Source organism: Jaculus jaculus, chromosome 18 (genome assembly GCF_020740685.1).
Source record: "Jaculus jaculus isolate mJacJac1 chromosome 18, mJacJac1.mat.Y.cur, whole genome shotgun sequence".
Taxonomy (NCBI): Eukaryota; Metazoa; Chordata; class Mammalia; order Rodentia; family Dipodidae; genus Jaculus; species Jaculus jaculus.
Window position 1 is genome coordinate 56,431,800 of NC_059119.1, and position 12,617 is coordinate 56,444,416.

The window sequence follows — 12,617 nt, forward strand, 5'->3', positions numbered from 1 at the left end:
GTGAGGACTGAGGTCAACCGTAATCTACCAACAAGACAAGAGTAGACAGCTGACTCCCTGACGGGAGACAAACCACCCCTCATACAGTGGCCTGGGCCCATTTGAAACCACAGAGGAACTGGCGAGCTGAGCAAGAGCACTGCCTCCATGGCGAGCCTGATATAACCTGGGCCAGGATGATGGAGACAAACACGGAAGATACTCAAAACACACCAAAGCAGACATCCAAAAGCTGCTGAGAAGTCAATACTGAAGTAGATTTAAAGCATCCCCACCAAGGCTCGGGATGTTTCCATAAGGGGGGGTGAAAAGAATGTAAGAGCCACGAGGTGGTGAGGAATAAACAGACACATAGTCCTCCCCACAGTGACAGGCTTCTGCTCTCACAACTCATAACCCACAAGTACAGGGTGAATGCCAGCTCTCCACTAAGAAGGTCCCTCAGTGGAATGGGGTAGGGAGGAGGAAAATGTTACCAATATATGATGTGTCCATACAAGGTTTCTACTTAATAATAACATAATAATAAATAAGTAATGCTTTAATTAGTTCATGTATAATACCCAAGAGAATGGTTTTTATATCACAACTAAATCGTGTTTGAGATAGGCAAGTTTCCAAGAAATCCCCCCCTTGCTTTATGCATCAAGACTGCATTTATATTAGTGCCCAAGCCACTCTGATGATAGCAACATCACAGAGTATGTAGGTCTCAATCTTTGTCTTCAATTGGTTTTAAATCTAGAAAAAGGCAACAAACAATCAAATAAAGACAATGAGATGTTCCATGTGGCATAGAACTAGATGTTTGTCATAAATCATGCTCTGTAATGAGTTCTGAGTGAAAGTTTGCTGAAAAATAAACGCATCAACATAAAAGTGTGCATGGCAAATTTTATGATCAGAGCATTGTAGAAGTTATATTTATTAGAGGTATAAAGTCTTGGGGGTTCTGGACACAGGGAGAAAAATCACGAGAAGTTCAGACAGCTGTAGCCAAAGAATCAAGGACTGTCTTTACATATGTCAAAGATCATGTCTAAAGAGATGCCTACTCATTCTGAACATGATCCAAGGGACTTCTCATAGCTCCTTATTTTCCAGGAAGAAGGGTACTTATAGTCTCTTACTGATGAAGAATTTTCTAGAAATTGATATATAGGGAGGTTCTGTAACTAATTTTTATGAAAAAAAATACTTGTTCAGCCATGAAGCAGACATTTTTGCATTCAGGAACATTTAAATGAATATTTATGCAAAAATCTATGCTGCTAAATCTCTAATACTTTCTTTTTAACTCAAAATATTCCCTGGAGACAAGAAGCCTCTCTATAACCTAGAAGCTTGTTAGAAGTGTTTATGAACAGGGCCAGTCTCAAGATTATTTAATTGGAATCTACATTTAACAAGATTCGTAGACAGTTTATGTGAATGTATCTCATGGATAACAAAGAAAAATTGTTATGGCCTTCTAATTAAATATATACATACATACATACATATATATATATATATATATATATATATCTGCATGTGTGAGGGGGTGAGAAGGTGCCAGGGTTTTTAGTGGCTGCAAATGAATGTCTGTCTGGCTTTTATGTTGGTGGCTGGGGAATTGAACCTGAGCCAGGAGGCTTTGCAAGCAAGCACCTTTAACTGTAGAGCCATCACCCCATCCCTCTTTGTTTTTTTAAATTATTTATTTATTTATTTGAGAGTGACAGACACAGATAGAAAGACAGATAGAGGGAGAGAGAGAGAATGGGCGCTCCAGGGCTTCCAGCCTCTGCTAACAAACTCCAGACGCGTGTGCCCCCTTGTGCATCTGGCTAACATGGGACCTGGGGAACCGAGCCTTGAACCGGGGTCCTTAGGCTTCACAGGCAAGCGCTTAACTGCTAAGCCATCTCTCCAGCCCCCCATCCCTCTTGTTTATGGTTTGCGGGACATCATAGTCCAATAGAGGAAGCACAACACATGTGCACATGTATTGTCATATCATTGCCTGTATAACCATGGCAACATACATAAAAGAGCCACTTCCTCTTTTCTGGAATAGACTTCAGAATAAGACGAACTGCAATTTAAAATCTCTGAAGAGTATCTTCTGCATTGAAATTGGACAAATTCTTTCCTTTTTTTCACTCAGTTTTTTTTTTTGTTTTTTTGCACCTGTAAAAGGGTATTAATGATGATTGCATTACAAGGCTGATTAAGAATAGGAACAGCCCATGGGAGTGCTTAGCAGAGGATCTGGAATGAAATGTGCACTAATTACATCATGATGGTTAGTGTAGACATTTTAAAGTTCACTTTCTGAAGGTAAATATTCTGCTATAGATAATTTTTGACAGACAGTTGTCATTGTGTGTGTATGTAATAGGTAGAATTTCAACCTTAGAGTTTAATTTAAATTTTTTTTTAAATTTTTACTTATTTATTTGAGAGCAACAGACAGAGAGAAAGAGGCAGAGAGAGGAGAGTAGGTGCACCAGGGCCTCCAGCCACTGCAAACGAACTCCAGACGCGTGCGCCCCCTTGTGCATCTGGCTAACGTGGGTCCTGGGGAATCAAGCCTTGAACTGGGGTCCTTAGGCTTCCCAGGCAAACGCTTAACCGCTAAGCCATCTCTCCAGCCCAACTTGAGAGTTTAATATACTCTAAGGAGATACTCAACTCTCCAGCTGTGCTTTTCATCTGCTGGAGTTATTCCTTTCACTCATATAGACACTGCTTGATATTCAGAATGTATATATCATAATGGAGCATCTATCATACAATTAGAACTGATCAAGTTAGACTAATCATCCATTTAGACATATCTTTCTGCAAATGCAATAACAACATCAACTAGAGTGAATATTCGAATATCTTACTAATTTTATTGTTTATAAATGCCTTCCAAATTAAAGTCTGTTCAAAATAAGAAAACTGTCTTTCTAAGGTTTTTATCTTAGAAATAGAATGAAATATTTTGTTTTTTGTACTTACTGTTGGAAGTAGAGTAAAACTTCAATAAAACCACAAAAGTTGGGTCTAGAGAGATTACTAAGAGGATAAGGCACTTGCCTTAAAAGCCCAAGGATCTGAGTTCGATTCTCTGGTACCCTCTTAAAGCACAAAATGACACATTTATCAGGAGTTCATTCATAGTGCCTAGAGGCCCTGGCATGCCCAATCTCTCTCTGTTTCCCTATCTATCTATCTATCTATCTATCTATCTATCTATCTATCTATCTATTTATCATCTATCTATCTTCCTCACTCTCTGTCACACAAATAAATAAGTAAAAAATATTTTTAAATCATAAAAGTCATACTTGAGTATCACAGCAAAGGAACGTATTCTATACCTTAGCATTTGTTACAATTTATCAGCATACAGATTTTTCTTGGGAATGCATAGATTTGATTTAAAAAATTGAAACACAATTTTGTTAAACATATCAAGACAGTTTGAACAATAACACAACCTGTCTGCTTGTTATACATCCTCAGAAACCACCACGCCCCACTGAAAAGCCACAGAAACATTACGAGTCCAGATTGAGCTGACTTGACAGTGGATACTCTCTATAACTAGTTACTTCATTGTGATATTGGCTGGATTCCTACTTAAAGTGCTGTGATTGGTGTTCACCGAAGAACTACCAAAAGGATAAGGGAATGTAATGTGATGTAATTGAAGGAAAGATATGCAGTGTTATTTTCCATTCCAATCCCTGTCTAACTAGAATGAAAGGGAATCCAGTGCACCCAGGATAGTTGCAAGAAGACCAATGATGGGTATACAAAAAAGACCTTAGGCCTCCAAGCCAATCCTCCTCTGTCTTGGGGACTTGGGCATTTCCATCTGGCTCAAGTCCTGTTTTTGTTTTTTTTTTAAATTAATTATCCTGGTTTCCTTTGTCTTTTTCTTTCCTTCCTCTGGGAGAGGAGATGTGAAGGATTCCCATCTGCCTTCCACCTGGTTTCTCATGAGAGTGCAGGTTTTGCTGGAGGCAAGAATAAATGAGCTGCCAAATGATATTGTATTTTATATTTGACAAAGGCCACGAAGCAGAGCCGTTCCAAACTCAATCGTGGGGCTACCTGCCCACTTCCAGTGTTATCAAGCTATCTTAAACTGTTCAATTACCAAGCAGTCTATAAACTGTCAGGTTGGATGTGAAAAAGGTAATGAAATAATGTATTCATAACTATTTTGGAAGTTTTATAACTGCATTCAAACCTTAACTAAAATGCCACAAAGTCTGAATATTGCTCCTTTTTTCTTGGTCATAGAGTACTTTGAGCAGTTGTTTGTCAGTCACATCATCTTCAACTTGCAGGTTTCTCCTTATCTCAGTCAAACTATTTTCTTATTTTTTAGAACTCTTTTTTATATTTGCAATAATCATGTTTCTATTATTTTGTTACTTTACATTATAAATTTTAAGCAATTCATAAACCAAATGTGAGACATAGAGGCTATTTGAAGTATGTATATGTATACACACACACACACACACACACACACACACACACACACACACACACATATATAAAATACAGATACCTGCAAATTAGATTTTCTTTTGAAAGACAATTATTTAGCTCGAAGTGTCCATGGCTTTGCTTGTTTCTAAAACTTGACAAAATGTCAAACCCTAGATTTTCTTCCTGACCATTTGAAGTAAACCACACTAACTTCTCTGTTGTGCTAATAGTTTTTCCCAAGCAATTGCCAAGTAATCTGGTTAGGAGGATATTAATAGACGCAATCCCTAGGAAGAGAAAATATCGAGTCTTCAAAGGCATTGAACAATAAGGGTGTTTTATTTGTAATAAAACTTATTTAAGAGCTGGAGGGATTGCTTCATGGTTAAGGTGCTTGCCTGGAAAGCCAAAGGACCCAGGTTCAATTCCCCAGGATCCACGCAAACCAGGGTGCACAAGTTGGTGCTTATATCTGGAGTTCATTTGCAGTGGCTAGATGTTCTGGTGTACTACCCATCCTCTCTCTCTCTCTCTCTCTCTCTCTCTCTCTCTCTCTCTCTCTTTATCTAAAATAAATAAATAACTTATTCAATTGCAGGGATGGGGAGATGGCTGAGCAGTTAAGGCACTGTCTTGCAAAGACTAATGACCCAAATTGGATTCCAGAGTACCCACGTAGAGCCAGATGCAGAAGGTGGCACATGTGTCTGGAGTTCATTTTCAGTGGCTAGAGGCCCTGATGTGCACATTCTCTCCCCCTCTCTTTCCTTACAAATAAATAAATATTTTAAAGCATTACTAAATTGCTAATAGAATAGCTTATGAAATAAACAACAGTTAGATATTATCTTCATTAAAAAGAAAGCATTGTCAAAATCTTTAGCTACATGACATATCATATACCATTTTATGCACATTTAATAGAAAATGCAAGTATTAGCATGTATAAAACTTATAGAAATAAATTTACATTTGTCCAAAACTGTATATTATGTGACTTATTCTTGGTATAAGTAGTGACTTTGTATTACTGTAAGCCTCGATGTAGTTGTACAGTTTGGTTGGAATCAAGGCTGATTAGCATGCAACAAGGAAGGACTTTGTGACTTGAATGTAGTTTCTTCAGATATTTACAGCGATATACTTAAACTATTGATGATTTAAAGTTGGTTCTTCAATTCCCTTGTATCTGTTAATTTCTACATTTATTCTCTGACTCATGAATTCACTTATTTACTTCCTTGTGATGCCATACTTATAATTAATCTTGAAGCATCGTTCATTTGGTGCAAGCACTCTACCATTAAGCTATGCCCACAGCCCTTTTAGAAAATTATATATTTAATTTGAGGCAGAGTCTTGCTAAGTTGCCTCGCCTTGAACTCATGCTGTAGCTCAAACAGGCCTCAAACTCATGATCCCCTGGCCTTGGCTCCAGGTAGTAGCTACTCTGGTGCACCAGACCCAAACTTTGACTTCCTTTGAATTTAATTTCCATGTGATCAGGATATATACTTAGAGCATTTCAACAATTCATAACTCTTGAACCCCGTTTTGTGATCTAGAGCATGGTTTATCCCGATGTTGTTTCATGCACATAAAGAGAATGTATATTTTCAGGTTGCAGTGCAGCCTTGTATAAATGCCTATCAGTGCTACTGTGTGAATAATGTTCTATGTTCTATTTCCTTGCTTATTTTTACTCTAATGATATAAATTTTGAGTGCCGAGTTCACACAATAGCACTAATAAGTTATTTTCTTCTTCCTATAATTATGTTTCTTTATGCTTTACATATCTTTACTGTGAGACCACCTGTGCCAACTTTCCTAGGCTGATCTAGGTTTTGGAGGAGTTATGGCGTCTGGACTTTCTGAGCTGCTATTTTCAATGATGTCGCCATTCTGCTGTTTGTTCCTTATGTTGATGCAAATGACTGATGTATCTTGTGTCAAGGATATTTTAAATTTTCTAATTCAGGATTGAATTGTCTCATAATGATCTTACCATATAGAAACCAGTTCTTATCTTCCTTACTTAGCATGTGTTTTCTGACGGCCACAAATGTAGCAGGACTTAAGTCATGAATTAGAGGACTCTGTGAGTGATGTCTTCCATTTGCACAGTGTCAGTAATATTTATCTGATTCTTCATTCACGTTGTTTAACAAACCAGCACCACTTCAGTACGGCGAAGCAGAGAATAATGATTTTTGTAATAAACTGGGGTTTGCATAGTCCATCCAGTTCCTTTGCACTAGACTGACTTCCAGGTGTTTATGTCAGTTGGCAGTTGACAAGTTTAATTCAAGATGGCCTTGACACTGCAGAAACATAGCTTGGCTCCACGCCATTCTGGATTCATCTCATGGTGATAGATAAAGTGCAATAGCAAAGTAAAACCAACCAACACATTATCAGACACCTGGTTGAATAATGGTGATATCTGGTCACATCTTACTGGCCAATTAATACACAAATTCAAGCCCAGATTGGAGGGCACAGATGTGAAGGATTACATACTCAGATGACAAAGTCATATACAGAGGGGGCAGAATTAATTCCAAGAGCTGCAGAGGTTCTCATTCAATCCCTATTGTATAGTACAAAACAAATCAAAGCAGGGCTGGAGAGATGGATTAGTGGTTAAGGTGCTTGCCTGCAAAGCCAAAAGACTCAGGTTCAGTTCTCCGGGACCCATGTAAGCCAGATGCACATTGGGGTGCACATGTCTGGAGGAGTTTACTTGCAGTGGCTAGAGACCCTGGGGTTCCCAGTCTCTCTCTCTCTCTCTCTCTAATAAATTAAAATAATAATAAAATATTAAAAACAAACAAAGAGGGCTGGACAGATGGCTTAGCGGTTAAGTGTTTGCCTGTGAAGCCTAAGGACGGACCCCGGTTCAAGACTCGGTTCCCCAGGTCCCACGTTAGCCAGATGCACAAGGGGGCGCATGTGTCTGGAGTTCATTTGCAGAGGCTGGAAGCCCTGGCGCGCTCATTCTCTCTCTCCCTCTATCTGTCTTTCTCTCTGTGTCTGTCACTCTCAAATAAATAAGTAAAAAATGAACAAAAAAATATTAAAAAAACAAAGAGCAAATTAAAAAGAACTGGTTCCAAATATGATACCTTGTAGTCAGATGGCCATATATTAATGCTAACATTATTTCTTAAAATCAGCTTTCATTTTCTTTATTCAAGGTTTGTGTGGGGAAGATTTTTTTGTTATAATAGGACAAGATGCTACACAGCCTTACCTCTAACTGTCCATGTGGCTGATGATACTTTCTGAACTTCCTGATACTCCTGTGTCTGCCTCCTGTCCCCAGGTGCTTGGATTCCAACAAGCCTGTGCCAAGCCTGACCTAAAGTCAATTTTCTACCAGATTTCAGAAATACAATACAAAAAGAATGAAGAATATGCTAAAGAGAGTGTATAGATTAATGGATAATGTTGAAAAAGAACAGTAGTTGAAAAAGATGTGAATTTCTTACCTTAGTAATCTATTTTAAGTCAACGTACAGACTGGTAAATCAAAAAGACTACTTTTTCTGTCATATTTTGATAGCTTGTTGAGAATTAACAAATTAAATCAGCAGGGTGACAAAAATGCATAAAATATCAGACTTGAATTCAAGTTTTGTAATTCTTAGTGTCTTTACCCAGGCTTGTGGTAATTAAAGGGCCAGGAGCAGGTTAAGTCGGTGAGATCACTTGAAGTGTGAACGTAAGCACTAAATCATATTTCAGGTCAATTGTCATTTGCTTGAAAATATTCTTCAGGATGAGCTTTTAGTTTCTAAGGCTTTTCAAAATGCTTCCAACCACAGAAACCATACTCTTATATTTATCTATATGTACATGATGTCATATTGCATTATGTTACACACTATAGATATGCTTCTTATTTTCTGCTTTTTAAGCTCTTTTCTTTATTCCATTATTCTCATGCCTTCATTTCTCATAAGGCAAATGACCAGGACAACTAATTGAGCAAACCATGGTATATTTCTCCTATGTGGTTGTGGGCTCAGTCTGAGTTTAAAAATGCAACAATAACTATATAATGCAGAAACCTACATGAAAATATCTTTTAATCCCAGTCCTTGAGTAATTCCCAAACTACAGTGTGAGTTGTTCATGGCCAGAGATAGAATGAGCTTTTGAAATGATAAGTGACTTTTCTCAGGTACAAAACCACCTGACTTTTTTTCTTTTTCTTTTCTTTTCTTTTCCTTCCTCTTTCTTTCTTTCTTTCTTTCTTTCTTTCTTTCTTTCTTTCTTTCTTTCTTTCTTTCTTTCTTTCTTTCTTTCTTTTTATGAGTGAGAAAGAGAGATGCAGAGAGAATTGGCACACCAGGGTCTCCAGCCACTGCAGTTGAACTCCAGATGCGTGTGCCCCCTTGTGCACATGTGTGATCTTGCAAACTTGCATCACCTTGTGCAACTCGTTTATGTGCGACCTGGAGTCAAACATGGATCTTTAGACTTTGCAGGCAAGCACCTTAACTGCTAAGCCATTTCTCCAGCCCCCATCTGGCCTTTTTTTTTTTAAATAACAAACTTATTCTACAAGTAATAACCACACTGATGACGTTTTGATCAGAGATGTCACTCATGTCCAAAGTTAACACTGAGTTGGAAAATTCTGAGCAGTTTTTGTAGGAATTAGAGGTTGTATCAGACTTGCTGATAGTAAAGTAATCCTGGTAAGTTCTTGTGGGAGTGGAGCATGCATTTTGACAATTTCCAATTAGCTGACCAGCTCAGAATAAGCCTACATCTCCCCACCCACAAAAGACCCATGTTATCCCTAGGCAGACTGAAGTGACAATAAATCATTGTGACATGGTGCACTCACCCATAAGACCTAATATAAGGATAGCCTTCTATGGTGCATTCCAATTCAGCTTGATCATACCCAGTACCTTGGGGCACACTGAAAATTCTATGACCATTCCAATCTTTTTATCAGTTATAAGCAAATGATTTTTAAATGCACATTTTTGTGTTAAGAGAGCAAAGTTAACCATGTGTGATTTGGAACATTTTAAGAGCCAGCTTGGTGGATGATGCCAACCTACTTCAGGTTTTCAGTCACATACAGAACTAGCAACTTTCAAGATCAATGTCAACCTCATAATAAATTCTTGCACCACACACTCATCCCATTTTACCAGGAGGTATAAGTTCCCCATTTTCTTATTGGAAAACTTGTTTACTTTTAGTATCTTATTTATTTATTTATTTATTTATTTATTTGATAGAGAGAGAAGCAGATAGATACAGAGAATGGGTACGCCAGGGCTTTAACCACTGTAAATAAATTCTATATGCATGCACCACCTTGTACATCTGCCTTTACCTGGATACGGGGGAATTGAATCTGAGTCCTTTGCCTTTGTAGGCAAGTGTCTTAACTATTGAGCCATCACTCCAGTTCCAGGAAAACTGGTTTTATTTAATATATAGCTCAGAAATCTTTATTTTTTATTTTTATTTTTTGGTTTTTATTATGGTAGGGTTTCACTCTAGCTCAGGCTGACCTGGGATTCACTATATAGTCCCAGGGTGGCCTCAAACTCATGGAGATCCTCCTACTTCTGCCTCCCAAGTGCTGGAATTAAAGGTGTGAGCCACCACACCCAGCTCAACAGTGTATTTCTGATGCTTGAAGAATGTAGGTGCAAAGTCATAATTAGATAAATACAAACTTATTAAATCAAACAACTAACTTGTGGCTATGCCATAAAGATTTTTTTTTTCTTTCTTTCTTTTTTTTCTTTTGAGATAGACATGCTGTGAGGTAATATCTGGTCAAACTTCCTCATTTTACAGGTGAGGAAAGAAAAAAGTAATTTGTCCAAAGTTGAATCGCTTTCCAGTGGGCAGGCTTCAGGCAGATAGTTTTGCTCAGTTGCCAATCAGACAACTATGCTTTCCTGTGTTTATTCAAGATTAATTCCCAAAGAAGATATCAGCCACTTTACACCTCTTGAGAAGAATTGGATGGGATTCCACTGAGTCTGAGGGAAAGAGAAAGGCACCTTTATTCACACATGGCAGCTGGTAAAACTGAAGATTAGATGTGAGAAGAGATTCACCCAAAGTCATGCTGCAGGTGAGGGCTGAGCACCTTCTCCTCTGTGCTCTTCACTGGACCCCCAGTGAACTTGCTAGTGTCTGCATGAAAGCTTCTATCAACCATTTTCATTTCACAGACAATCAGATAGTGTGTTTTGTAACTAAAGGGCCACAGGGCACAATTAGTTGCAATATGCCCTAATTTAGATGTTGTGGAAATTAAGAGATAATTATGTGTCACTAAAATTATCTGCACACATTATCAATTACCTGAGACTGCACAGTTGGCACCAATGCTGCCCCACAGAGAAACACAGTATGAGAAAGTTCTATTTCTCCAGAACATAGAACAAAATGTTCCTTTTCTGCTCATCAAGAAGGTAAGCATCACTCAGATTGTGGCATTCTGAAGTTGTGCCTTTATACTCTTTCTTTGGGGAACAGAAACAGTAGAAATGCCTAAGAGGGCCGGAGAGATGGTTTAGCCATTAAAGCATTTGTCTTTGATGCCTGAGGACCTAGGTTCGAGTCCCCAGCACCCATGCAAGCCAGGTGTGCAAGGTAGCAAGAATTTATTATTAGGTTGACACGTGTCTAGTGCTCATTTGCAGTGGTTAGAGGTCTTGACGTGCCTGTCCTCCCTCCCTCTCTCTCTCTCTCTCTCTCTGTCTGTCTATCTGCCTTTTCTCTCTCATTCTTTCTCCTTCCCACCCCCTCACTCTCTGAAATAAATAAATAATTAAATAAGTGAAATATTTAAAAATGAATGCCTTAACATCATCCAATAAACTAGAAGTCTGCTTTCTATACTACTCTCGCTTTGCATATCTGAATGTTGGCTGCAGCTGACATGAACCAGCTTTGGAGGAACGCCAGCTTTACATTTGTCAAAACATGTATAAAGACTGGTAATAAATACAAATACAAATCTATAAATGCATCCTTATAGGATTGGCTCCAAATACTACCTGGAATTATATAAAGGATAACTTCAAATGTTATTCCTCTGATTCATCCACTTTTCCACATCTTCTTTTTGACATATTTGTCTAGATTTAAAATAAACTTCACAGAGTATGGCAAAAAGAAAGCAGCATTTTAAGATTATAAATTTTAAGGCTCAACTAAATCAATATAGTAGATCAGTTAAGTGTTTATCTCAAGAATACCATCATTTAGCTAAAGCAACCCAGTTTCTATGCAGCATGTATGGACTTCTTTTGTAAAATATGCAATTATAGTCATGAAATTATGTTCTAAATTTAACTCCATGTTAATAATAATGCTTGTGGGAGAAAATTTGAAAGGCTTGCTTGTATGTGTATGTGTGTGTGTGTGTGTGTGTGTGTGTGTGCGCGCACACACACTAGAGAGGAATGTATGCTGCTGATGAAGGTAATGTAACTGTCATGACAGAGCTAGATGTTTTTGTCTTTAGACATATTTTGGAAAACTAATATCAATTCAGAGTAACAGATTGTATTTGTTTTCTCTGTCAGATATTTAATCCATGATGTTTAACCCAGTAATGAAGAATTTATGTCTACTTCTGTGTGACTGAGTCCAGGGCATGAAACTGTAGGTGACAACCACGCCACCGCCTTCTGGGAAAACCAGTCAGGGGATGGACGTTATTTCTGTGTCTATTTCTCTCACCTTTTCTGAGTTATCTTCTCTCTTTTTTTCTCTCTGTATTTCTCTCTTCTGGTATTGTCAAAAATAGATCGGGGATACAGACAGAGATAGTTGTGGATTATCTAATAGCAACAACAACAAAAATTAGCTGAGCACATTGGTACATGCCTTTTAATCTCAGCACTGGGGAGGCTGAGGTAGGAGGATCCCTGTGAGTGTGTGGTCAGCCTGAGACTAACTCCAGGTTAACTTGGGATAGAGCCTCAAAAAAACAAAAAATTAAAAAACATCACTTTCCAAAGTATGATTTATAAGACTGCCCAAGGTGCTGTTCTATATTAAATAGGAAAAAAAATAAAACATAGATTCAGGAGACACCAATTGAGTTTTATAAAGAAAAGACAATAGGAGGAAATTTTA